Source organism: Cynocephalus volans, unplaced genomic scaffold (assembly GCF_027409185.1).
Source record: "Cynocephalus volans isolate mCynVol1 unplaced genomic scaffold, mCynVol1.pri scaffold_198, whole genome shotgun sequence".
NCBI lineage: Eukaryota > Metazoa > Chordata > Mammalia > Dermoptera > Cynocephalidae > Cynocephalus > Cynocephalus volans.
In genome coordinates this window covers 181,982-193,051 of record NW_026902448.1, presented here as the reverse complement: position 1 = coordinate 193,051, position 11,070 = coordinate 181,982, and positions in this window count along the sequence as shown.

Below are 11,070 nucleotides of genomic sequence, written 5' to 3'. Positions count from 1 at the left end.
AATGGATATAAAAGCACAAGGGAGACATCATGCTCTTGGGGAGAACTAAAATGCAAATTGTGTCTGTAAACGAAAGAAATTATACAGAAATCCCAGAAAAACAATTGACTGAAAATCAGACGAACGATCCCATGTTCATCTCATCACCTTGAGAACACGAAGGATACTTTTGTACAGGCAGCACACCTCCTTAAAGCAGCAGCAGAGTGCTTCGTGCACAGCAAGGCCTAGTTCACTGAGCAGCTGGACCTGTGCCCACACCCAGAGGGCAGCACCAGCCACGTGGGTGCAGAGGAGGTTGTCCCGGTGAACTCCACAAGCGGCAGCAACGCTCGGCTCTACGCCACAGGACTTCTGACAACGGACACAGTCGCACAGACTGCAAGTAGACCCCACATCAGCCTCAAGACCTCCCCCACCCGAAAACATCTCCACAGCCAGCCAGGGAGGCAAAGGAAGGGTCTTCATGGCGTGCAGAGTTACAATGAATCTGTGTTCACGCTGCCCCCTCCCACTGTACCCGTCGAGACCCAGACGATGTGCCCTGCTACCACAAAGTCGAAGAGATGTTTGATGGGGGCAGAGCGGAAGAGGCACATTGAATTTGGATCATTTTACCCATGACCCTTCTCTCTTCCCAACCCTCTTTGCGAAAGATGACATTTCTGGGGAAACAGAAGGTGATCAGAAGCAAGTAGCTCAAATGTATGTCCCTTGTAAATTTCGGATATCCATCAATTTCAATTTTGAGATGTAGAGAAGTGCTGGGAAGTTTCATTGGCCGTATCAGTGTCAGTGAAGAGCTGATGGAAGAAGTGCGAAAGGCCAAAGGAGAAAACCCATGAGTAGAGAAATTAGCCTTCGGCTAATCTTATCTTCTCTGCTTCCATATATCCCTGTCCGTCCTCAAAAGTTGAGTGAGGTAGGAGATGATAAGATTGAGATTAGGGCAAATTATTTCCCCTTCTTTTCCTTTCTCCAATGAACAGTCTCCTCAACCCGCACACTTGGAGTCTCAGGGTCAGCTCTCCAATACTGGTCGACACAGAGGAAAACCAACTGAACCAAAACGAATCCACCGAATTATCTCTGCTGTGCTTATTTATACCTTCCCGGGTTTTCTTTCCTTTACTGTTAAGTGCCTATAATCAACTTCAATCATTTTAGCAGAGTACTAAAGAGTGACTGCTCCCAACCCCTTCAGATAGGTGATGCTTATGTTTACATCTGCTTATCAGCTCTGTCAAAATGCTGTTTCGTGGAGGTGCTGTAATTTGATGAACACATGAGACATGCTATTTGCTAGCAAGAAATTCTCAGCTCAAACAAGCTAAGGTGTATGGAGATTCAGTATAACAGTAATTGGTTAACTCAGTTTACTTGGGACTCCATTTCTTAGGTCTTGGGCTGTTTACATAACCAAAAGGAGTGTGTGTGTGTGTGTGTGTGTGTGTGTGTGTGTGTGTGTGTGTGTGTGTGTGTACCACACTTGACCTAGCACCTACCTGCACAAGTACCCCCCTGCCAAGTGCTGAGTTTAAAGGCCAACAAAAAGGAAAACACAGAACACATTTATAATCCTGAAAATCTAGGGCTACTTAACCTTTTTGCTGCTTAATTTTAAAGGCAAAAAATGTACTATGAGCAGCATAAATAAGAACTGATTTGAGCATAGTTTTATAATAGATAAAATGTACCTGATGGGTCTAATTCAAATTTCTAAAATCTAACTGTGCCGCATTAGTCTGAGATACAAGATCTAAAGCTGCATGATCTAATCTGAGAATTTACGGACCTGTTTGAAATACCTTCATTTGATTAATTTGAAATGGAGGCCAGGGTATGACCTCTAACAGTCTGATCTTTAATAACCGCTCAAGAGATGAGGCAGGAAGTCAGTCGCGCTTAGAATTCTATGCACTTTCCTCTAGTGAGCACACCCTGCGGTTCCACGCGTGCAAGCACACCCCTCGCTCACTGCGGGATCTACAGAGCAGCTGTACATGCCCTTCAAAACTCAAATGCGTGTTATGTGGGTGTGCGGTATAGGGGTAGGACATGAAAAAACTCCCACCTGTCCAGTCCGAGAGAAATTTAACTCCTGAGAAGCACACCTTAGTTGAACATCAGATGCAACACTAATTTGCAGAGGTTCCCACAACATAGGAACAAAAGGGCTGACGTTATGTGTTGATAGCAGATCGTGTGTGAAAACTAAAGTTTTATACGGGGCTGTACGAAGACTAACTGAGGTCTGGAAAATGAGGAATTTTAAATGCTGGACAGTCTCTATACTCAGATTCCGCTGAAGACAATGCAAATACTTATAAGAGCCTGATAATAAAAACAGATTAAAAAACTTAATCATCAAGGTGAAGCATTTAGTAATGAGGTTTGTACAGCTTTTCGGAAAACACTGACTGGAAGTCCCAACCGGCTAGAGGTAGGCCAGTGTCAGGAGGCATCCCGGACATGGGCATTAGCTTCCAGCACTGATGGTGCAGCCAGTGTCGATGATAAGAATTAAAACACAACTGCAACCCCCAGTCCTGGACAGGCTCAGGAAGCGGCTATCTGGAAAGAGTGGGAGGGGTCCAGGAGGCCAGCCCCCAGGTGATACATACGTTTGCACAACAGTGACGGCGAGCCACTGGAAGTCTTTTCCAGCTGTACTGCGCTGTAATTGTGGTCGCTTGCTCAGGACAGCATGCTGCTTTCACAAGTTGTCTCCTTCCTGAGGGATTTGCTCCTAGAAAAAGCCACCACCGCCTTCTTCACTGTGCCTTCTTCTTCTTCTTTTTCTTTTTTTTCCTGGAGCTTGTCTCTTCTGCAGAGAAGAGCTTTTAACACCTCCCTGGATAGTCAGTAAAACCCCAAGCATTAAGAAGGCCAGAAAATACACGTCCACTTCATTTCACTGAAAAAGAAAGGTCATGATCCTATCCCTTCTTTGGGTCATCCACCCTGAGTCTGCACACCACATTTGCTCAGCAGCAGTCTGGCTACCCTTGCACATCCAGCAAACCCTTAGCATTCCTTCCTCTTATTCAGGATTCCAACTTTTTGAGCGACAAGAAGATCCCTGACACAGAGGGATCCTTGCTGAGGTATGAGAGCAGTGACACAGGATGCAAGAAGAGCACAAATGATGTTTCTTTATCCTCTGCCAAGCCCAGGGCACGCTTGGTGCTGCCATTCTCCTCCTGGGTGCAGCAGCAAACGCTTCTTCGTCAGTTCTATGATCCAACACTGCCGCCCTTAAAAATTAAGTCACCTCAAAAGTTACATAAGTATTTGAAAATACTCAAGAAAACTCTCCAAACACTGCTAGTTACACTTTGCTTGTCATAAATGGAACATCAATCTGAGCCCCAGGACAGGCCAGAGACAAGAACCTGTGATTTCCAGCCAGGCCTGAATTCTCCCCAAATTCCACAGAGTACCAAAACAGGACAATCTTGGCAGGAGCCAAGGGCAGCCTCCTCTACCCTGAAGCAGGCCATGCCTGGAGTCCTTGGCATGAACCGAGGGCAGCATCTCCTGCCTGGAAGCAGTCATGAAGCACACCGAAACACCACTTCCACGTGGGTGGGCCACTGTTGCTTTGCCTCCCACAGATCTGTCCCCCCTTTTCCCCTGGGTGATGGAGCTGCCAAAGATTCCTCAAAGCCCATCTCTTTTGAGCAGTGAGAAGCCCCGGGCTTCTCTTCCTGCATTTATTCTCCAGACCAAGAAGTTACAGGAAGAGACATAGGTGGGGTTTTGAACATAGGTTCAGTTTTACAAGTTTTGCAATAGAAGCTGGTAACATTCAGTCAAAACAAGTCAGATGACACTCTGTTAGGCAATTAAGTGATCCACTATAACAAAGCCTTGATTTACCCGAAATTCCTTTTCCCTCTAGCAGCTTTTTAGTAACGTTGCCTATCAATTAGTCACTTGTCTGTCTTAGAATCAGCAGCCTTGCTGTGTTATGATTCTTTTCCTGCAACAGAGACTCGATGCCCGGGGGTTAAAATTCCTGTCCTTTGCAAGGTCAATATTTGAAACTGCAAGGCTTTTGGTGACTAAAGTCACCTATTACCCAAGAGCAGTAATAGGAAATTAATGTAATACATTAAAAAAGGTAATTGCCTTCCTTAACCACGAAGATGGCATTTTATAAAATTAGCTGCTTCTCTTAAAAGGCAACCTTCATTATCCTTTACCTACTCTTTAAAGACTATACAAACAGGAATAAGTAAATTATGGATAAAATGTTCTATAACTGGGAGAACTCAACGGCCAGTTGCCCACAGCTTACCTGCTGGTGTCCTGTGACACATATTGAAGCCTCCGTTGTACTTTGAGGAAAAATGTTCCAAACATGCCCAAAGTTCTACCCAGCAGCCGCCCCGGGAACCTGCATGCACTTCTGTCCCACTGCGAGTGGCAACCACATCGGCGGTGCTGGACTCGGGTCAGCCCTGCTGGAATGGCAGTGAAAGAGAAACTCATGTTTCAGCACAGCTAAGACGTAAACGTGCAAGTGCAATTTTTAGTGAACAGTGTCGCGTATAAATTTACAGGCGGCCAAGGGATAACTCTGTGACCAAAGGAAAACAAAACCTATTCTAGAAAAACAGCAGCTCTGCCTTTCAGGGATGAGACAACCCTGCAAGCTGCTGAGCTCTCTGCTGGTCACCGGTGATGTCATCCCGGTAGCACTGACCCTGTCGCCGCCAGAGGTGCCTCACCCAGTCCCCTCCCATCTGTCCGCTGGACTGGAGGGGCGCCATTCTGTCCACACAGCTTCCTTGAGCACCTGCACCCTTGGGGCCTGCTTGTTGGGAGGAAAGCTGTCACCCGCGGCAGCTGGCTTAAACCTTAGCAGCAGGAGGAACAGCTGCCCGTGGCCAGGCCACTGCCCCAGATGAAACTGTTGCTGCCGGGCCTGGCCATCTCTTCCCAACGCAAATAAGTTGTTTGGGGTTCAGCAGACTCTAGAATGAAGCGGGCCCCTTGGGCACAGGGAGCAACAGCACATCCTAGTGGGCTAATTTCCCCAAAGCTTGAAACTAGGTGTCTTGTCTCACTCCAAGGATGGCTGTGGCACTACAGCATCGCTGGACGCTGGGTGGCAGTAGAGGGCCTCACAGAAACCAGGCACAGACAATCTGGCCTCCAGCAAAGGAATGATGCTAATGCGTTCCTCTGGGTAGAATTTGCACAATAACCCACATGGAAGTCGCAGCAGGACAGGGATGAAAACTATGGGGCAAGAGGTCAAGTCTGCACAATCCCAACCAACCCCACAGATGCCCATGTCCAGTAACCGCACACACTGGATGGCTCCCCACAGGCAAAGGAACAGGTGAGACACACCCCTTCTCTGTACCTGGTGACAGATTCAGGGAAGTCAGGCTCCAGCCCCTCTCTCACTCCCACCGTGTCCTGAATCCTCACCATCAGCTACAGCTGCAAGGACTGTTTCTCTTCTGTGAACCTGCAAGCTAAGGGTCTGAAGCGACACAGTGGAGAAAGCATGCGAGGAAATTCTGCTCTACTTTTCCACCTCAGTGAGGCACGTGCACAATGTAGTTTCCCATCTCAACTGTTGCTTCGCTGTCAAGATTTCTTTTGGTGTGAGAGACCAAGGTGTCGGTAGCAAAAGAAAATGTTTTGCTTTTGCTCCCCTCAGTATGCTTCAACATTTCCAAGTGAATTTCACGTCACAAGGGGAGATGGGGATTGCCCTCAACTGGAATGTGGGTCACCTCCCAGCTGTGTGGTGATGTGTCTGGGGCCAAGGCCAGAGCTGCTGCTTTTCCAGATTTTCCAAGCCAGAAACAAGCACTGTTCACTTTAATAAGGTTAAGTTTAAACCGACATCCTTTTTTGGTGCCTAAACTGTTGACTACATACCCCAGCAAGACAGAAGCGTGTGAAAGCCGTCCATTCACACTCCCCTTCTCCCAGACGGTCACATGCGCATATCCCCAGAGCTGAAGGCACTGTGCAAAGCACGGTGCAGTATATGCGGCCAGTAACCGTGTGTTCTTCTCACTGAACACTTCCAGGGTTGCATCAAGTAAAAGTTGCCTCAACTTTCACTGAAGTAGATAAAAGCTGCAAAAACCCTTACTGATTTCCTAAGTTTACTTCTCTAAGTCCCAAAAGCTAAGACTACGTAAGTGTTCATAACATAACTACGTTAGTGTTCATGTATGACAAACAAATATTAAATAGTTTACACCTTTATACCAATTTATCTGTAGCTCGTGCAGGTCCAATTGGACCTGGCAGACATCTACAGAACATTTCATGCAACAACTAGAGAATACACATTTTTTCTCATCGGCACATGGAACATTCTCCAGGATAGACCACATGTTAGGTCACAAAACAGGTTTCAGCAAATTTTTCAAAGCTGACATCATTCCTAGTATCTTTTCTGACCACAATTGACTAGCACTGGAAATCAATTACAAGCGAATTTCTGGAAACTACTCCAGTGCATGAAAACTGAACAACAGGCTCCCGAATGACCTATGGGTCCAAGAAGAAATTAAAAAGGAAATCAAAAACGTTCTTGAAACTAATGAAAAAAGATGCATCCTACCAAAACCTGTGGGATACTGTAAAAGCAACAGCGACGAGGCAATATATTGCAATAAATGCTCACATCAAAAGGATGGAGAAACTTCACGTAAATGACCGAACCGTACACCTCAAAGAACCACCACCACCACAACAATGCAATCATAAAAGTACTAGAGAGAAAGAAATAATTAACATCAGGGCAGAGTTCAATGAAATGGAGACCCCCAAAACGATACAAAGGATCAGCGAAACACAAAGTTGTTTTTTGAGAAGATAAATAAAATAGACAAACCATTAGCTTTGCCCACTCTCACCACACTCATTCAACATAGTATTGAAAGCCCTAACCAGAGCAATCAAGCAAGACAAAGAAATAAAGGGCATTCAGATTGGGAAGGACAAAGTCAAGTTGTCCCTGTTTGCAGATGATGCGATCTTATAGATAGAAAACCTAAAGGCTACCAGAACGCCCTTACGGCTGACTAACAATTTTAATAATTTTGCGGGGTACAAAATCAACACCCACAGATCAGGAGCATTTTTATACTCCGATAATGAACTGGCAGAAAAAGAAATCAAGAAAGCAAGCCCATTTACAATAGTCACCCCCAAGATAAAATACCTAGGAACCAATTGAACCAAGGAGGTTAATGCAGATCTCTACAATGAGAACTACCAAACACCAGTGAGAGAAATTAAAGAGCACCCCAAAATAGTGGAATGACATACCAGGCTCTGGTACGGGAAGAATTAACATCGTGAAAATGTCCTTTCTACCCATAGCAGTCTACAAATTCAACGCAATCTCCGTCAAAATAGCAACAACTTTCTTCACAGAAATAGAAAAAGCAGTGCTAACATTCATATGGAATACGAAAAGATCCTGAATAGCCAAAGCAATTTTGAGCTTAAAAGCACCCCAAAAACAGAAAGGCTGGAGGCATAACACCACCCAATTTCAAATTCTATGACAAGGCTCAAAACAGCATGGTGATGGCATAGAAACAGACACTCAGATCAATGGAACAGGATAGAAAACCCAGGAATAATCAATTTGCCTACTTACAGCCAACCGATTTTTGACAAAGCAAACCAGAACATACGCTGTGGAAAAGACAGCCTCTTCAGGAAATAAACGGTGCCCGCAAAATTGGACAATCCACATGCAGAAGAATGAAACTGGACCAGCATCTCACCATATGCCAAAATCGACTCGAAATGGATTAAAGATCAGAATATAAGACCCCAAACCATTACATGACTGAAGGAAAACAGAGGGGAAACACTCCAGGAAGTAGGTGGGGGCAAAGGCTTTATGAATAAGACCCGAAAACCCACAAGCAACAATATAAAAACTAAACAAATGAGCTAATGTCAAACTAAGAAGCTTCCACACAGCAAAGGAAACAATCAACAGAGCAGAAAGGCACCCTAAAAAAAGGGAGAAAATATGTGTAAACTATACGTCTGCCAAGGGCTTAATATCCAGAACATACCAAGAACTCAAACAGCTGTACAGTATGAAAACAAGTAATCCGATTTAAAACTGGGCAAACGAGATGAATAGACATTTTTCAAAGACATACAAATGGCCAACGGTACACGAAAAAATGCTCAGCATCACTAGTCATCAGAGAAATGCAAATCAAAACCACATTGAGATATCATGTCAACCCAGATAGACTGGCCATTGTTAAAAAGACCATTAATAAGAAATGCTACTGAGGATATGAGGAAAGGAGAACTCTTCTCCAATGTTGGTGGGACTGTAAATTAGCACAGCCACTATGGAAAACAGTAAAGAAGTTTCCTCCAATACAGATAGTACTACCATATGATCCAGCAGTTCCACTACTGGGTATATATCCAAAGAAATGGAAATCATATGGAAGGGACACCTGCACTCCCATGTTCACTGCAGCTTTACTTACAATAGCCAAAATATAGAACCAACCTCAGTGCCCTTCGACAGATGACTGGATAAAAAAAATGTGATACACGTACACCATGGAATAATACTCAGTGATAAAGAAAAAGAATGAAATTCTGCCATCGGTAACAACCTGGATGAGTCTGGAGAAAATTATGTTGTGTGAAATAAGCCAGACAAGGGAAGATAAATATCACATGCTCTCACTTATAACTAGGTAGAAAGGAAGGAAGGAAGGAAGGAAGGAAGGAAGGAAGGAAGGAAGGAAGGAAGGAAGGAAGGAAGGAAGGAAGGAAGGAAGCAAAGGACTACAACAGTTCCTTGAACTTTCAGAAGGACAGAAGAAACCAATGGTTACTAGAGATGAGGGGATGGACGGAGGGAGGGAGTTGGGGGCGTGATGGGTCAGGCAAAGGGCATAAAGAAAAATCATGATTTGTAATAATGAATATGCTAATAAAAATAATTTAAAAAGTAAGACACTTTAAAACACAAAAAGAATGCCATTATTGACATTCCAGAAAATTCCAGCTATGTGGATAACATTAAAAACCAGCTGTCAAGCTAAATCCTTTATCAGTACAAATTTTGATATTTCTTCAAATTGGGAGGAGAATGTTGGTTTCGATGTACAATGTCTGGTCACTCCCAGCCTCATCTATTTGTCACTGACGACCCTGGGACAGACGGGAAAAAAAAAAAAAAAAAACGGTTTCTGCAACTTTTAAAATACAGACACGCCCTCCACCACCAACTTTCAATTTCTACAAAACGTCCTTGGGTTCTAGTATTCTTGCACATGTTTGTTCTCTTACAGGAAATTTGCTCCTTAGGATTTCACTGCAATGTGCTTCTGGATCCCATGCCATGATTTATCTCTGAGGACCCCTGTTCCCCTGGATCCATTTCACCCCGTGCCTGGCCACCTGTGTGGCACACACACATAGGAGCAGGAGGACAAGGCTTTGAGATGGGGAACCCGCACAAGCAATTATCTGGGTTTAGGTCTGCAGGTTATTAAGGTTTTCCGTTTCAACTTCCACAGCTAGAACGAAAGTGTAGAAATCTGTTTTCTAGTTAAAATCTGTTCACATCCCAAGTGTTTTTTAAGTTACTTAACAAGCCTTTGGTAGTCCGAAATACCGGGAAGTGTGCCTGTAACTAGAAACACCAGAAACTTCCATTTCAAAATTGTCATAAACCAGGGATACTTTAGAAAAACCTTTTCAGCCCACTTCGTGCCTTGAGTAATGGTGGGTAAACAGTGGAAACCAAGAGAGGCAACATGGAAGCAAACGGATATAAAAGCACAAGGGAGACATCATGCTCTTGGGGAGAACTAAAATGCAAATTGTGTCTGTAAACGAAAGAAATTATACAGAAATCCCAGAAAAACAATTGACTGAAAATCAGACGAACGATCCCATGTTCATCTCATCACCTTGAGAACACGAAGGATACTTTTGTACAGGCAGCACACCTCCTTAAAGCAGCAGCAGAGTGCTTCGTGCACAGCAAGGCCTAGTTCACTGAGCAGCTGGACCTGTGCCCACACCCAGAGGGCAGCACCAGCCACGTGGGTGCAGAGGAGGTTGTCCCGGTGAACTCCACAAGCGGCAGCAACGCTCGGCTCTACGCCACAGGACTTCTGACAACGGACACAGTCGCACAGACTGCAAGTGGACCCCACATCAGCCTCAAGACCTCCCCCACCCGAAAACATCTCCACAGCCAGCCAGGGAGGCAAAGGAAGGGTCTTCATGGCGTGCAGAGTTACAATGAATCTGTGTTCACGCTGCCCCCTCCCACTGTACCCGTCGAGACCCAGACGATGTGCCCTGCTACCACAAAGTCGAAGAGATGTTTGATGGGGGCAGAGCGGAAGAGGCACATTGAATTTGGATCATTTTACCCATGACCCTTCTCTCCTCCCAACCCTCTTTGCGAAAGATGACATTTCTGGGGAAACAGAAGGTGATCAGAAGCAAGTAGCTCAAATGTATGTCCCTTGTAAATTTCGGATATCCATCAATTTCAATTTTGAGATGTAGAGAAGTGCTGGGAAGTTTAATTGGCCGTATCAGTGTCAGTGAAGAGCTGATGGAAGAAGTGCGAAAGGCCAAAGGAGAAAACCCATGAGTAGAGAAATTAGCCTTCGGCTAATCTTATCTTCTCTGCTTCCATATATCCCTGTGCGTCCTCAAAAGTTGAGTGAGGTAGGAGATGATAAGATTGAGATTAGGGCAAATTATTTCCCCATCTTTTCCTTTCTCCAATGCACAGTCTCCTCAACCCGCACACTTGGAGTCTCAGGGTCAGCTCTCCAATACTGGTCGACACAGAGGAAAACCAACTGAACCAAAACGAATCCACCGAATTATCTCTGCTGTGCTTATTTATACCTTCCCGGGTTTTCTTTCCTTTACTGTTAAGTGCCTATAATCAACTTCAATCATTTTAGCAGAGTACTAAAGAGTGACTGCTCCCAACCCCTTCAGATAGGTGATGCTTATGTTTACATCTGCTTATCAGCTCTGTCAAAATGCTGTTTCGTGGAG